The sequence below is a fragment of the Thalia democratica genome, chromosome 9 (assembly GCF_965202585.1).
Source record: "Thalia democratica chromosome 9, ktThaDemo2.hap1.1, whole genome shotgun sequence".
NCBI lineage: Eukaryota > Metazoa > Chordata > Thaliacea > Salpida > Salpidae > Thalia > Thalia democratica.
In genome coordinates this window covers 13,271,196-13,286,221 of record NC_139173.1, presented here as the reverse complement: position 1 = coordinate 13,286,221, position 15,026 = coordinate 13,271,196, and positions in this window count along the sequence as shown.

Below are 15,026 nucleotides of genomic sequence, written 5' to 3'. Positions count from 1 at the left end.
AAAACTGTAAAGTCATACAAGTTTTTCAAAACTTTTACATAATTTTCATAACAATTTGAAGTAGCTAGCATACAATTCAAAAACTCAAATCATTGAAAACTATTTACTTGTTAATATTAAAGAGTTTAATTATACTTTTAAGTAGTTGATTAATGATTTTTTTACTACTCACACTTCGTGTACAAGTACCATGTTTCACTTCTGTAAAATTTCTAGTGATTCTTAATAAGTCTTTTATTTTTTACTTTATTGTACTCTATCAAAACTTTTTAACTAATAAATCTCAAAAAAAAAAATTCGTAGCTTTTTTATACTTTTCTTTAAAATATTTCAAACAATTTTACTTCGTGTAATATCGCATAAAATATTTTTAGCTAAATCAAAACCAATTGATTTTACAATTAGATTTTAAAGTGTTTGATTAACTATTTTTTTACAATCTTTTAAAGTATACTAAAAAAGTTGAAATAAATTGTTAATTTTTGAGATGTTTAAGCTATTTTCTAATAGAAGTGATTTAGCATACTTTTGATAAAACATATGACAATAACAATTTTCAAGTCTTGTTTTTTTTTTTGATATCTTTTTTTAAAGTAATATTTTCTACCATCGATTGTTTTTTATGGAGTCAAGTAATTCAAACTCAATTTAAAATCTTTCATCAAACTTTTGTCTTACATCTTTGTTTAGAAAACTGATGCGTAAAACTTTTGAGTCACTGCAATGCTTTCTCTTACCTTTTTTTCTATCACTAAATTAAATAAGTTTCGTTATGCTTGACATAGTACAAGCATTTTAAAAGGTTTTACATCTGATTAATTAACTAAAGATAACAATTTTAATCGTTTTATACAATTTGTTTTTAGTAATGATCAGTGTTAGTATTACGACTTTGACTTAAAAGTATTCAAAAAAAATTACTACTAAGGTATTTGAAAAAAAATGTTTTAAATTTATTATATAAAATTAATATTAATATAACACCTTAAAGTAATACTACAGAAATTGGTTTTAAATCGAATTGGATCGAGTAAAAGCGTATTATACAGAAAATTTATCTAAAACGTCTTTTTTTAAATAGTACTCTCTCTTTTTTGGTATAATTTGTGCTTACATACCAAACAACCAAATAAGGTAATAATTAATTATATTACATGTTAACCCGTAATAATTCAGCAAATTATTTTATTTCTTTGATTTAGATATATAAATTACACATTTATTAAATGTATACAAAATTGATACTTAAAAATAGTTTTTTTAAATATACATATATAAATTACTTTGAAAAAAAACTTTCTGTTTCGAAATATGTTTATAGGTTGTATGTTTTAAATAATTAATAAATACTTTTTTTTATAATGTTGTAATTCTTATACTGTTTTGAATAATTGGTCATAGTATTCATACAAAACCAAGTAATTTATAATACTAGACAGTTTGAATCGTTTACAATTTTATCTCTTATATAGTTTACGAAACACTTTATTATATTAATCTTTGTATTAAAAAATTTTTTGTCTACTTTTTAAGAGTATTATAGATTGGTATTAATTTTTAATCTTTAACAAAAACTAATCGATACAAACAGCTTTAGCTTTTAATCTTCATCATAGACAGCAATTATAACATTGCGGAAGCTTAATTAAACTTTACTAAACAATTTTATTAATTTGTTACGTTAGTAAAACTTTTCAAAGATTAAAGATTAGTAAGAATTTTAAGTATAATTTTAACATGTTCTTTTTACAGTTATTTTTCTGCCAAGCCAACACTCAAACTACTTGACGTGTTGCACACTACTTTATAAATTTTAAACTTAGTTTTTATCTTAAAAAAATTAGTTTTTGACTACTGTCATAATATTTATAATTTTTCTAATGTAAAATTAAACTTTAGTGCTTGCTTTTTCTACGCTGTTGTTAACAATTTTAAAACAAAACAGTATAATAAAAACTAGAAGTTACTTTACCCTGCAATATTTTTATTATGAAAACAAAACACACATATTTAGGAGCTAAAGGTATTACAAAATGCTTTAAGCCACTTTTTCAGTCTTTCATTACGTTTATCTAAATATTTTTTGATATTTTTCCTAACTATCAATTCTTGATCATTAGATTCTTTATATATTTAACTATCTTTTTTCAAGAGAGTAAAATGTTTTCATTTTTAAACTTTAAACTTAAAGTACTTATAATAACTTAGACTTTGTCAAAAAAGTTCTAGAAGCGTCGAAAGCATTTACCTAATTAGTACAACAAAATATAACGAAAGTTAATAAAACTTATTTGGTTTTTTGAAAGTTGATAATGCTTTGCTTAGTATATAGATAACTTTTAATTTAAGAACGTAAGTACAAAATAATGTTCTTATCATTTCTAACCATAATACAAAAAAAATAAATCAGGATTTTAAATAGTGTATTTGTAAATATTTGCACTTTAAACACGTTATATTATTACTAAGTTTTACAGTTAACAAAATTAGAACTGTTTAAACTTTAGTAAGTTATCATATAGCTAAATTTTTAGTTTTTAATTATAACTTCGCTTTTGCTGCTTTTTTACAAAATTTATGACTATAAAACCATATTACAAAAGCTTAAATTTGTTTTTATAAGTTTTAATAAACTTAAAATTTCCTTATTTCTATACTTTTAAGTATGTTTTTTTTCTGTTTAAACTAAAAACTTTTTTTTTATAAACCATAATTTTCAAGATTGAAAAGTCTCAAAGCTTAAACAGACATAAGTTATGAAAAACACATGATGTATTTCGTTCTGTAAACAATTGAAATGCTTGACATCATTTAAAGTTTACATTAATTCACGGAAACTGTCTAGTAAGTTTTACATGCCAAAAAATGAGTATAATAAAAAGGAGAATTTGTTTTTCATTATTTTTCATACCTTATAAAACTTTTTTACATCTTTATTAAACACAGTTACTAAAGCAAACTGTCTAGAAAAATACATGTTAAAAGAATTAATGATCTTTTTAAAAAGTTTAATAATATTCACTTTATTTAGGCTTTGGAAAGACTTAAACTTTTTTAAAGGTTCAAAAAATAATTTTAACAACTATTTTTCCCGACATTTAAGATAAACTTTATTTTAAAACGTTTTGTTTTTAGTAACTTTTACAAATAAAAAGACTATTTTAAAGTTTTTGTTTTCTCTGCAAAAAATGCTAAAGCACAAAAAGTATTATAATTCAAAAAAATTTTAGTTAAAATCCTTTAAAATCGATTATAAATTAATTAATCAAAGTTATATTTTCTTGCATTTATATATATCCAACAAGTATAATAACAAAAAAGTTGTAAAAATAACACTTTAAACTTAAACTGACAAAAAACTGATTTGATATACTTTTTTACATGAACTTCATCATTATTTAAAATAAGCTTGAGTTTTGAAGTATTTAAGTTACTTTAGTCCATATAAAACTTATAAAGTATATTTTTGGAAGCATTTAAGATTTTCAAAATAACTTCTCTGGAAGTTGAAACTAGAAATTTGTTGTTAAACACATGAAATAACAATATATCTTAATTAACATAACAAATAACAAATAAAATGATAATTCCAATTTTAAAAAGTCTCCTTTTTTTAAGCACAATAATAGTATAAAGTACATTCGAGATCTACTCTCGTCTTCAGTAAAGAAAAATTTCAAGTGTTTTTACATGAAGACTAAAGTTATCAAAAACCACCCTTGAGCAGTAATTCAAAATCTGTATAATTAGTTTGTTATCAACAAAAACAAGAACATATAATATGATTAAGTCATTATTCTTTTGTTTTTGTAAGTCTAGAGCCTGGTTTCCCAAAGTGGGTCATTACAGAAATTTAGGGGACCATGAGCAGAAAAGGAGCCATGAGATCATAATTTGAAACTTACAATAGATGTTCAGGAGTTGATGATGAAAAGCAAAAAAAAGTTTAAGACGTTTTTAATGGTAGTTTTGAAACTTATACTCGATATTATAGAAAACATTTAGGAAATTTAGGGACCACTAGACGTAAACAGGGGAGCCTCAAGGCCAAAATTTAAAACTTACACTAGATATTCTGAAGTTGATGATAAAGAGCAAAAAATATATCGTAGTTGTTTTGATGTTAGTTTTTTGGGAAATGTTGTTGGAGAGGGCCATAGCATTTTTAGTTTCTTTAAAGAGGGCCTTAAAAAAGTTTGAGAAACCCTAGTTTAGAGTAAGTACTTTTAGCGTTTCATTTTATACAATTTAGTGTTATTTATAAGTGACTTTTTTAATTAACTAAAAAAAAGTGTTTTATAAGTATAAATAAGTATAACTTTCATAGTTTAAAAATTTATTTAACATTTTTTTATCGTTTTAAATTATTTCATTTTATAAACTAGTTAAAAAACTAGAATTTACTTTTTTTGTCATGATTAATTTAATTACCTAAATTTTGTATTTTTTAATGGAGTAAAAAATAAAGCTCTTATAAAATTGGATCCAGGAATTTAGTGTACAAAAAACCTTTTGGTTATTGAGTTATACACCAGGGATACAGTTTAATGTATAGTCCTGGAGCGACTAAGTTAGATACTTAGTTGTACCTATAAAGTAAACTTAATAAAAATTTACATTTCATATTATTATTTATATTAATTAAACTTTTATATTTAAAATCTTTAAAGTTCAATATAAAACTTACTATTTTAATAACCTTTTTATTCATTGTATAGTACAATAACGCAATATAACATTTTACATATTTTTTGTCGAAAATAAATATAAACAAAAATGAAATTTAAATAAATTAAATTTTTAATTGATATACTTAAAGTGACATCAAAAAAATTCTACTGTAAGTTAGCTGTTTAATTTCTGTTATTTACAACTAATTAAGTTTTAAGTAAAACTTGCTACAAACATTTTTTAACAATAAACCTATATATGTTTTTTCTTAACTAAAATAGATTGCTCAACTTGATGAAATGTAAAAGGCTTATTTAAATATTTATAACAATAAACCTAAAAAGTGTTATAATATAATTATAAGTATTGTGTTTTACAAATTAGAATTATAAGCGTTAATTAGATTAAAAAAGGTTATTAAAACTTAGAAGCTAATTTATGCCGTATTGTAGGAAGGTTTTTATTAATTTACACATACTAATTATAGTTATTTTAACCTTTACATTTATAAAACTAGCAGCAATCAAGTAGCGATAATATAAATCTGCTTAGTTGTACTAAATTGCATATAACATCTTAAAATGCTAATTATCGGTATTATTATTGGTATTAGTTTCTGAGTTTATAAAAAGTATTAGTGATAACAAAAAATAACGCTTTTATTTAGAAAATTACTGATTTTAGTCTATACTTTGAAAAAAGTAAATTAAGAAAATAGTTAAGAGATTTTATTATTCTATTTAACTACTCAATTTAATATTTTAAACTTTTATAGTTTTCTCCTTTTCTAATAAGTTTGCAAATTTATGATGAATTTAATTGTACAAAAATAATTTAGTAGTTAACATCAAGATGTTCAATTAACCTTTTTTTAAAGCTTAATATAATTGTTACAATACATTTTCAGAACTATAAAATAATGACATAAAGTTTGTTATAAAGCAGGGGTCGGCAAGATGCGGTCGGCGGGCCAAATGCGGCTCTCAAAGTCGAAATCTGCGGCCCGCGAGCTCCTTTTTAGCCAAATTGATACATTTTAAAAACAATGAAAATATAAAACTTAAAAAAAAAACTTACAGTTAGGCTCTTTATTAAAGAATACGTTTTATTAGTGCTTTAATATTGTTTAATTTATCATATTTTTGATCTTATATAGTATTTTTATACTGAATACTAGAACTTTTTAGAAATAGATGTGGCCCTCAAATGTGTTTTTCTAAATAGTGCTGCTTGCAAACAATTTTTCCTAGGAAAATTGGCCCGCGAGTTACATAAGGCTGCCGACCGACCCCTATTATAAAGTTAAAAAAAGCATAAAGCATTCTTACTAAAAATTATTTGTCGGTTTTATCGTTTACCTTTATAGATCCAACCTGTTTTTAATTCAGGAAAAAATAATCAAATAATCGTTCGTCTTATAACTTTATAAAAAATTCATGGAAAACCAACAACACAATTAACTACAACTTTTGCAATATCCTAATTTGGTGTATTTTACTTTAATTTAAAAGTTATACTATTTTTAAAACGTTCTGTTCTACAAAAAAAAGTAAATAAATCTTTAATTTTATAAATGAGTAAATTATTTTAAAATACAAATAGTACACAAATTTTCATTATAATTGTATTTTTAGTTATAGAGCACAATAAACATTATACTAATATAGTTTAATAAACAAACAAAAAATATGTTTTAGGACCTGGTGTACGAAGACCTTTCGGTTATCGAGTCGCACACCACGGATACCTTTTAATGTCTTGTCCAGGACAAATAACGAAATTTCAAAATATTTATAAGAAATCTAAACTAAAAATCATAACAAAAGTTTTGTTAGCTTCATTTAAAAAGGTTTACAATCATAAAAAACTATACTAAATTTTAATATTCTTAAATCAATATTTTATAACTATTTCTACAGAAAAGCTTTAGGGATTTACTTTAGGCTAGGTCTAAGATAACTAAAATTAAAAGCTTTAATCAAACTTATCATAAAATCAGTAACAATTTGAGTGTTATACTTTTCTTTTTAGATAATATTAATAATTAATTAATACACATTATGATAAATATTTTTTATACTAAAATTCTTTTTTTATAATTTTCAGTTTTAGAAATCATTTATAAAAGTTATAACAACTAGAAAATACAATATAAAATTTCATTTAATTCTATAACTGTAATTCTAGAAAATTTAAATAAAATATTTTAAAACCTGATAAGGAACTTCCTTGAAGCTTCTATCATAAAAATATCAAACTATAATAAATGTTTCGTTTTTAAATGTTTCTTATAATAAATTTTTGTTACTTACTAGAAAAATACTTTTTTTTATTTTATTTTTATGTTCAACATTAGATCGTGTATTTAAAAAAAATGTTTGGATAGAAAGTTAAAATTAATTTGATGTTTATTTTGTGACTAGTATATCTAAAGGTCAGCCTGAGTTTTGTTGTACTTGGATGCTTTGTTTTCAAATTATTTCAACTAAGTAGTTTTTGTCCAAAAAAAGAACTGCGTAGTTTAAAAAAAAATTATATATAAAACGTTAAATTTGATTTTTTTTTTCAAAATGCATACTTTAAAAATACTTAAAATATGTTCTTCTTTTAAAATTAAAAAGCTCGCACAACAGTTTAATTCTCTATTTAAATAACATCCTATCAGACCTAAATTACATGCTTTTAGGCAAAAACTTGTGTATTTCAATACTGACGTATGTTCATTGCAATGCAGTAACAAAATTATAATACTTAAGTTTCTCTAAAGTATAACAACTTTTATATATAGTAGCATTGCAATAAACAAATGATTGCCGAAAAACATGAAAGCTAGGTTTCTTGTTATGTTATCTAAGTAGAGCATTAAAATTGTTTACGAGCTTTGTCAATTTCAATGCAGAAATTTTACAAATAACGAAAAAAATTGCTAATGAACCATCCAGAACACCTTATACAAACTAAACTAAATAACTTTATTGAAACACATCAAAAAAGATTTAACTTTAACTAAGAAAATGTTATCTCAACAGTTTAAAGTTGCAAATGGTTTTTAATTATAAATATTATTACCAAAAAAAAGTTTAACATCAAATTAATGTAAATAAATTGATTAAAAAATTTTTAATTCTGTACATGTAGCAGTGATCTATGGAATTCGAAAGTTATGATTCGACAGGAATCAGATTGTTTTTAAAATTTAGTAGTGTAAATTTCCTTATGCTCCATGGTTTAGTAATGTCTTTTAGAGTAACTTTTTCTTATTGATTTAGTGTGACTATTTATATTTAAACATATCGGTTTATATGAAAACATTGACTTTTACAGTTTGAAATTAATTGAATCCGAAATCAAATCAAGTATTTTAAGCCAGAATGATTAGTATGTTAGCTAAAATTTCCGAGCTGGATAATAACTTATCTTTAGTCACCTATACTTATATCATTTTAATAGCGAGCTGGTTTAATTTAAGTGATTTAGAAGTTAAAAAATTGAGCTGCAACCAGTAATTAATACTGATTTTAATTGTGGTCTAATTGATTATTATATATGGAACATAACAACTATTAGAACTATAGTTTTTTTTTGCAGAAACAAATATCTATATACTCTAAAATAAAATCAGGCCAAACTTGTAACAAAAAGCTCGTGAAAAGACACAAGTATTAGTATTATTATTTAAACGACAGTTTATTCTATGGACCTTGTGTACAAAAAAAATTCAGTTACCGACTCGTACACCAAAGATACAGTTTAATGTCTTGTCCAGGACAGTAAACCATCAAACTATAACTTATCCAACTAGGGTTTTCAAAGCTATTACTAGGACTTCTACGCTATAATGCAACACCACACAATTAAAAGTAACCATTATATAGTCACATCTTTGTTCATTTACCTTCATTCGTTACATAATATCATAAAAAACTTTTTTTTAATCCCACTTTTTGTCAAGCTTTAGTGAATACCTTTTGAAGTGCGTACCTTATTGATCTACCTACACAAAGTTATCAGAATTTTAGTATGGCGTAGGTCTAAGTTGTCAAGCGTCTATTCTTAAAAAATAAATGTCAAAAAATTAAAATATTAAAATTTTTAGTCTTAGTTGAGCTTTTTTTAAAACAGTTCTGCGTTAAAAAAGTAAAAAAAAATAGCGGAAAACTCCCTAACAAGTAGAAAATACTTTATTTTGGCAAGTTTTTTTACTTCCTGTATTCAATTTTTTTTTAAAGACCAATAAATAAACTTTATGTTTTAGACTTTATTTGAATTACTTTAAAAAAAAATCAAAAATCAAAATAAAACAAACAATTAAAAAATTAAAATGAACAGCAGATTTAAAACATTTTATTAATTTTTCAATTTGTTTCATATTAATTTAGATTAAAAACAACTTTAAACACAAAAAATTTCACAATCGGATGATATTTAGTAAATAAAGTTTGTTTTTAAACATTTTGTTGTTGTTGTATTGTTTATTTTATAACAGTATTATATATAAATTCAAATTACAAGTAATAAAATTTGCACCAATAGTTGTGATATTGCTTTAAAAAAGCAGAGTTTTGCAAATTTCCAGTTAAGGCTTTATATAAAATATATTTTAATTAGCTTTAATTTTTTTATTGGCATCATTACTAAAAAATTAAGTTCATTTTTGTGGCTTTTAGTGTAGTAGGTATATAAGCTGCTATCAAAAGTGAGACATGTCAAATGTCTTTGATTAATGACAATAGCAGTTTAATGCTAAATACAATCTAAAAAGTGAATAAAAATAGTTTTGTTTATATTAATGTTTTATTAAAAAATAGAAATCAAACAAAGAACTAAGGAAAGTTTTAAGCACAAGTTTTCCTAAAATTAAATTTAAAAAAGTTAAAATAAGAAGCATTAAGGTTTTACTAGCTTCTTTGTTTAACTAAATAAAAATTCAAATAAATTTAAGGATTTTTTTTTATGATTTTCATTAACTTTGAAAAGTTTTGAATGAAACAAAAAAACATATAATTGGAGTCTCATTTATTTAATAAATTCAAGTTATTATTGTTTATACCTCTTTTATACTTTTGCTTTTTTTAGTTCTACTATTTTGACTTTTGTACATTTGTTTAAGTTTGAACATCAAAAAATAACCAGAGCATTTCAAACTAACACACAGTACTTATAAGGAAGTACGCTTAAACATATCATAACACATGTAAGTAGAATAAAATAAAAATTGAAATGGCTATTACATTTTGCTTAATTTTGTTAATACCAAAAACTAGAATTTGTTAATGGTTTATCTATAGAAAAAAAATCTGCATGTTTATGTGTGCAAATCCCTTAATAGAAATTTGTAGATTATTTTTTATAATAAACTCACTATTGTACAAAAAACTTTTATAATGAACTTTACATTAGTTGTTTAACAGAGTGCTAAATTATTGGCAACTAAGTCAGTAAACAGTCATTAGTTTTTGTTTTATAAGAGTCATTAAGGGCATAAGGGGGGAGGGGGTTAATCACTTTTTAAAAATTTGATTCTATATTATAGAGATTTAACTAAGCTACAAGATGCTTTTTACTAATTTAAAAAATTCAAAATCATTTTTGAGATATAGCAGTCAAAGTTGGAGGCAACAATAGGTTCCTTATGGGAGGCACAAACTAAAACAGCAAAAAAAGACTATTTCACTAAAATCTATCTCCTATGTTTTTTGAAATAAATACCTCAAACTTTTAGGAAATATTCTTTGCAATATTTTAAAAATCTTTTATAAGGAATTTTTTTAAATTATAAAAAAGTAAACAAATAAACTTTTTTTTTCATAAAACTTGTATTTTTACTTTTTTTGTAACAGGATATCAAGTTGCACTTGATTACTGTTTAGATTTGGTTGGAAGTTTTGAGCTAAAAGTTAATTCAAACAGTTAAGAGAAAGCTCGCAAGGTCAAGTTTTATACTGATGCAAATTTAATACAGTTGACAAAGGGAGAAAATAAAGTGCATTCCAGAAACCCTGATGCAACATTGAGTTATGGAATGTTTTATATAAGCTGATACAACAGACAGGAGATTCTAGCCACAGCCTGCTGCAGTAAACGTGATAATGAAGAATATACATTTATATTGATTTCTTGTGTTTTATAAAGTGTTTTTTTATTAGTGTTATTTTTATAAGTATTTCTTATTTACATTCTAAGTAATTAAATCTTATTTTGTTTTATACATTCTTAAAGTATATTCTTGCTAGATTAAATCTTGTGTAAAGTTTTTGACCACATTTAAAGTGTTTTCTAAATTTGATGTTCTTTACATATTTGTTAGTTTTTGCAATTGTTCTTTATATAAAATATGTTAACTGATTTCATGCCTAGTTTTATATAGACTAGCCCTAATAATTGAAAATTGTTTATTGAACAAAAAAAAAGCGCTCAAATATTTGGTCCAAGGACCTGGTGTACAAAAAAAACCTTTTGGTTATCAAGTCATACATCAGGATACAGTTTAAAGTCATGTCCAGGACAAAGTGCCCTAAGTATTACTTTATTTGTTATATAAATTTATATAATATATAAGTAAATAAAATATTAATTTGCAAGCTTTCTCTCAACCGCTTGAATGAACTTTTAGCTCAAAACTTCAAACCAAATCTAAACAGTAATCAAGTGCAACTTGATATCCTGTTACATTTTTAAATTCTGTTTTAACAGAATTTTTTTAATATTGCAAGGAACATTTCATTAAAGTTTGAGGTAGTTATCTCAAAAAACAGAGGAGAAGATAGATTTTTAAAGATTTCTAGTTATTTGCTGTTTTAGCTTGCACATCCCACAAGAAACCTATTGTAGTCTCCGACTTTGACTGGCTATATCTCAAAAATTGTTTTGAGTTTTGAAATCTGTAAAAAGAAACTTGTAGCTTTATTAAAGCTCAATAAAATAAGACTAAATTGTGAAAAAGTGTACTATTGCTTGAGTTAAAAATATTTTTTTTATTTCAAGATCATCCATTCATTAATTGTGATATAACAACAAAAAGTTGCTGGTTAAAGCAAATATAAAACTAATAATTATTTTATGCTTTGGCAATGTGATTACTCCTAGATTGAATATGAAATGATTGTAGAAAGGTTATTCAATTATGAGTATACAAATTTTCATAACTATATATGCAGTAGCTTAGCCAAATAGTGTTCTTATTTAGAAATGTACTCTAAACATTATTTAAAAAGTAGTTTATTTGTTAAAATATGTTTTAAACTGAAAAGTGATTTTTTATTACAAATAATTTATACAAATACAATAGTTTTTAATTGATTTTTACCATATATAAAAGGGTTGCCACACACTCAGGATACTCAGGATATTTTGAAACCTATGAAATTTGAGGTATTATGAATTAAATACAAATCAGGATGACACAGACCAGTTAAGTTTTTTATAAAAAACTCAGAAGTCTAAGATTTCTGAAAATCTTGTGCTAGTATTTTTCTAGATTTTCAATAAAATTTGATTTATTTAGTTTCTACATTTTCTTATTTTCTGACCAGTTTTGTTAAATAAGTTGATTTTTATTGATTTTATAAAAGATTAAGATTTGTAAAAGTTCAGGATGACTCAGAGCAGTTCAAGTTTAATTAGGATAGCTTTTTGACTCAAAGAGTGACAACCCTGTTATAATATTCATAACAGCTTAAATTTAAGTAAATTGCTTGCAGACATTAGTAATGTTATTAAAGTTATGTTTTAATATGTTGTATATCTTTTTATAGTTGGATTAGTTATCTTGTTTTTAGTATAATTAAATTTGTTATACTGAACAAAATTAGTTAACTACACAATTAAATTATTTTATATTATTTAATTTAGGTAATGAAATTAAATTATTTTATTAAACCAATTTTATCATAATCTTTATTAAAAGTTTTATACAATCTATCATATGTTTTAGTAAAAATTTTCAGCAGTAATGTTGTATTGTAATTAAACTATTTCAACTAAATTAAGTTAAACTAACTCAATTATTTTTATTTAATAAAGAGAATATTTACTTAACTTAAGCAGAGTCTAGATGGTTTTTGGTCACTCAGGCTATCATTTTTTTTTGCTAAAAAGAGTTGACAACCCTGTAAAAAATGTTTTATTATCATACTAAATTTATAATACTTAATATGTTACGGTATATAATTTATAAAAGATACCAGCTAGGTTAATTTATGATTGTATATGTCCTTTTAAATTTTATTTATGCTTCCATTTTAAAAGTTATATTTTTTGTATTGACATGTAAAGAAATTAATGGAAGTACAGTTAGTCAGTGTTTTATAATGTAAATTTTGTTATTACTTATTTTGGTTTTACTTTTTAAAATTTAAGATTATTTAAGTATTCAATGTTTATTTTTTGAGTGACATTACAAGGTTTTATAAAAGCAGATTACCACAGATGTATTAGTTTGTAATTTATGTTTATCATACCAATACTACTTGGGTTTTATAAAAAAAATATTGTAATTGTTTTGTCATTTAATTTTTTTGTTTAAATGTCATTTCTAGTAGTTAATATTGTTTCATTGTTGCTTGTGATTAAATGTTTTTAAAACTTATATAATGTTAAATGTTGTATGTTTTGGTTATCAACTCATAATGTTAAATACTTAAAAATGATTAGTTATTTCAAGTTATGTTTGCCATACAGTAAGAATTTTAAACTCTTTTCTTAATGTTTTGTTAATTTTGACTGACTGAGATTTGTTTAAACTTTTGTTTTGCTATGCTCAGGTTGAATTGATTTTTTTTCCTTTAACTTGTTTTTATACTATTTAACACAGTTTCTTACCTTAGACTTAACTTTAAACAAGAAATTGACCCAAAAATGTGTACTTTTAAAAACCTGGAAGAAATTTGGAAAACCTGGAAAAATTTTTGAAAAAAAAAAAGTGGCACCCTGTAAAAATCTATCTTCTCCTAAGTTTTTTGAGATAACTACCTCAAACTTTCAGATAATGTTCCTTGCAATATTTAGAAAATGCTGTCTGAACAAAATTTAAAAAAATTAAAAATTTTATAACAAAAAAAACTTTTTTTTTTCTATAAATTTTTATTCTTAATTTTTTTAAATTTTGTTCAGACAGAATGGCTATATCTCAAAAGTTATTTTGAATTTACTGAATCTGTAAAAAGCATTTTGAAACTTAGTAAAAACTGTATAAAATAAGACCAAATTTCAAAAAAGGTGTTAACCCCCCTATGCCCCAAAATAATAACAATAGTTGAGTAAATAATATTTATTCCTGGACAATACAATAGCTTCTAATTTTTAATTACTTTTAGAATATTTTTTTACGGAATAAAGAAAAAAGGGATATAATCAATTTTGTAAAAAACCTAAATTAGTAAAAATAATAGAAATTAATTTTTTTTCTGAATTTAGTAAGATTAACTCGAAAACTATCCCCTTTGTTTTAAAGCAATTTACATAAATTTTTAGGAAGTCAATAAAAAAAAAGATTTATTACCTGAATTAAAATAAAAAAATCAACTTAATCTGTTTCCTACAATTTGTTCAAAATTCAATAAAGATTAGACTGAGAAAGTTTTAAAACAATTGCTATAACTAAGGAAAGAATAGTTTTTTAGTGAGGCAGTGTATTATAAACCTCCCCACTATGAACTTATTTAATTCAACTTTGATTTTTTATTTTTGAAATTCACTTAGACTTTTCAAGAGAAAAAAATAACAGGTAGCATAGTTTTCTTAAATTTAAGAATTAAGATTAAATTCAAATAAAAAGGATTTACCCCTCCTATGGCCCTTATGAATTTATTAGTCTCACACTCTCCACGGCCAGTTTTTGTAAAGCTAGCCAAATCAGACGAGTTGAAATAATTTACAAAATTCAAGATGGTAGTTTTTTCTTATAATAAAATATTTTTTGACTTGAGACTCTGGGCTGGTGGGATATTATCATAAATCCAAGTTATATTTTTTTAAACTTTAATTTTCTAAATTACAATAAATTTATAGTTAGTACTTGGCTTTCAAATATGTTTGTATATTAATTTATAGTAGTTTCTTTTGTATGGAATTGAATAATTATTAATTCAAATTTCTTAAAAACTATGGATGAAAACACTAGTATATGACTTAAATAGTGACAATACAGTAGGTTAATAACTGTGAAACTTTGACACTGATGCCTAACATAGTTATACCAGTAAAAATAAATGTACAATTTAAATAATAGTTAACATTCAGAAATGATGTCTTATTTCTATGAGTCATACTTATATTTGTGGCTTACTATTAAGGTCATTAAACAGTTTGGAAAACCTCTGGATTCAATGTAAAAAAATAATGCTTTGGTTCTCAAG